A 3,190-nucleotide genomic window follows, 5' to 3' on the forward strand; every position below is an offset into this window, starting at 1 on the left:
CGGCCTGAAGACAGATATGGGTGGACGACAGTTTCATTCGGACGAGAAAGTGTATGGGTGCATGCGATTGTGGATCTATCAGCGGCCGACCGCGTTCTACGAAACAGGAACTGATCGTGTCGTCTCCCAGTGAGGCAAATGTGTAAGGCGTGTGGTGATTACTTTTGAATGGAACCATACAATGGTCCCGTTGTGGCGAGTATTCGATTTTCATCTGACTGTCCCTCATGAACAATCAGGCGGGATGAAACTTCCTGGCAGATTAAAACTGTGTGCCGGACCGAGACTCGAACTCGGGACCTTTGCCTTTCGCGGGCAATTGCTCTACCAACTGAGCTATCCAAGCAGAAGTAAAGCTGTGAGGACGGGCCGTGGGTCGTGCTTGGGTAGCTCAGTTGGTAGAGCACTTGCCCACGAAAGGCAAAGGTCCCGAGTTCGAGTCTCGGTCCGGCACACAGTTTTAATCTGCCAGGAAGTTTCATATCAGCGCACACTCCGCTACAGAGTGAAAATGTCATTCTGGAAACATCCCCCAGGCTGTGGCTAAGCCATGTCTCCGCAATATCCTTTCTTTCAGGAGTGCTAGGTCTGCAAGGTTCGCAGGAGAGCTTCTGTAAGGTTTGGAAGGTAGGAGACGAGGTACTGGCAGAAGTAAAGCTGTGAGGACGGGGCGTGAGTCGTGCTTGGGTAGCTCAGTTGGTAGAGCACTTGCCCACGAAAGGCAAAGGTCCCGAGTTCGAGTCTCGGTCCGGCACACAGTTTTAATCTGCCAGGAAGTTTCATATCAGCTCACACTCCGCTGCAGAGTGAAAATCTCATTCCTCAATCAGGCGGGATGCTGTTAACTGTCGCCTGTCCATTCAGCAAGATTCTCACGTGGCCAAAGCTTTTTAGAGGCGCGATACTTTGTTTTGACACACAACAATAGTACCCCATGGGCTCAGTCATTAGGCTGCGCTGATTTCTTTTACAAAAAAAAAAAAGTGTGTGAAATCTTATGGGACTTAACTGCGAAGGTCATCAGTCCCTAAGCTTACACACTACTTACCCTAAATTATCCTAAGGACAAACACACACCCATGCCCGAGGGAGGACTCGAACCTCGGCCAGGACGAGCCGCACAGTCCATGACTGCAGCGCCTTAGACAGCTCGGCTAATCGCGCGCGGCGATTTCTTTTACAGTGAAGCGCCAGAGAAACTGGTATAGGCATGGGTATGCAGATACAGAAATATGTAAACAGGCAGAATATGGCGCTGCGGTCGGCAACGCCTGTGTAAGACGACAAGTGTCTGGCGCAGTTTATAGATCGGTTACTGCTGCTACAACGGCAAGTTATCAAGATTTAAGTGAGTTTGAACGTGGTGCTATAGTCAGCGCACGAGCAGTGGGACACAGCATCTCCGAGGTATCGATGAAGCGGGGATTTTTCCGTACGACCATTTCACGAATGTATCGTGAATATCAAGAATCCGGTAAAACATCACATCTCCGATATCGCTGCGGTGGGAAAAAGATCCTGCAAGAACGGGACCGACGACGACTGAAGAGAATGATTCAACGTGACAGAAGTGCAACCCTTCTGCAAATTGCTGTAGATTTCAATGCTGGGGCATCAACATGCGTCAGCGTGCGAACCATTCAACAAAACATCATCGATATGGGCTTTAGGAGCCGATCGCCCACTCGTGTACCCTTGATGACTGCATGACGCAAAGGTTTACGCTTCGCCTGGACTCTTCAACACCGACATTGGACTGTTGATGACTGGAAACATGTTGCCTGGTTGGACGAGTCTCGTTCCAAATTGTATCGAGCTGATGGACGTATACGGGTATGGGGACAACCTCATGAATCCATGGACCTTGCATGTCAGCAGAGGACTGTTCAAGCTGGTGAAGGCTCTGTAATGATGTGGGGCGTGTACACTAGGAGTGATATGGGACGCCTGATGTGTCTAGATACACCTTTGACTGGTGAAACATACGCAATCATCCTGTCTGATCACATGCATCCCTTCATGTCCATTGTGCCTTCCGACTTGGGCAATTCCGGCAAGAGAATGCGACACTCCATACGTCCACAATTGCTACAGAGTGTCTCCAGGAACACTCTTATGAGTTTCAACACTTCCGCTGGCCACCAAACTCCCCAGACATGAACATTATTGAGCAGATTTGGGATGCCTTGCAACATGCTGTTCAGGAGAGATTCCACCCCCTCGTACTCTTACGGATTTATGGACAGCCCTGCAGGATTCATGGTATCTCTTCCCTCCAGCGCTACTTCAGACGTTAGTGTAGGCCATGCCACGTCGTACTGCGGCACTTCTGGGTGCTCGCGGAGGCACTACGCTATATTTGGCACGTGTACCAGTTTCCTTGGCTGTTCAGTGTAGATGCAGATCAGTGGTTTACGTATGTCACGTGACGTACTGTACTCTCACCCCCCACCTCCAAGCCTCTGCAACACAATCCAGACGTTTGCAAGAACTCAGCAATTTCTTAGGCTCACCACCAACGCCACTCATATCCTCAGTTTACACAAACGTAATGTCCAACGCTGTGGTGGCGCGGCTGGTTTAGAAATACAAATTCACAGAGGATAAGTAAGTATCATTTTGTTCCCCTCTTCTTCTTTCTCATTTTTCATTCAGCTGTCTTTACTGATTTACCTGGTTTCACAGGCAAACGGTTTGTCGATTAGCTACCTTTAGCAGGTGGAACAGTCCCGTAAAACTAGTTGTGAGAAAATCGTGTACCAGCCTGAAGTTCACTGGAAGAATCGAAGAAAGCATAACTAACCAGTGAAATATGTGCCTTACAGAACACACGTCTGACCGATTACTGACACCCAGACCTCCAGATGTCAGTCACTCAGATCGGTACCAAACGCTGTGCGTCGTTAGAGTATCGACCAAAACTCCGATTTAGTTCTTAATGTGTGCCGTCGTCCAGTAGAACGGACGTAAACGTTGGGTAAAAGTAACACGGAGCACAGGTAAAGCACAACTGTGAAGAACGAATACGTGTAGCTTTGGTGAGAAAGTACGTAGAGCGTCAAGTCATCGTAGCCAGGGTGCTGGGTTCATACCTCAATGAAAATTTTTTTACTGTATTATGCGTAAAAGTGTTAATACTTCCGCACTTGGGGTGCAATTGTTTCTTTATTCTACTGTTCCGATTGTTTAT

The 3,190-nt window shown here is 48.6% G+C and overlaps 1 non-coding gene across 1 annotated transcript; it reads right to left on the minus strand.

Annotated features, from left to right (window-relative positions):
• Positions 1 to 272: 272 nt before the first annotated feature.
• On the minus strand, positions 273 to 347 carry Trnas-cga (transfer RNA serine (anticodon CGA)). The gene has a single exon. It is a non-coding gene; the product is annotated as a tRNA-Ser (tRNA).
• Between the last annotated feature and the right edge of the window lie 2,843 nt (positions 348 to 3,190).

Source organism: Schistocerca cancellata, chromosome 3 (assembly GCF_023864275.1).
Source record: "Schistocerca cancellata isolate TAMUIC-IGC-003103 chromosome 3, iqSchCanc2.1, whole genome shotgun sequence".
Classification (NCBI taxonomy): Eukaryota; Metazoa; Arthropoda; class Insecta; order Orthoptera; family Acrididae; genus Schistocerca; species Schistocerca cancellata.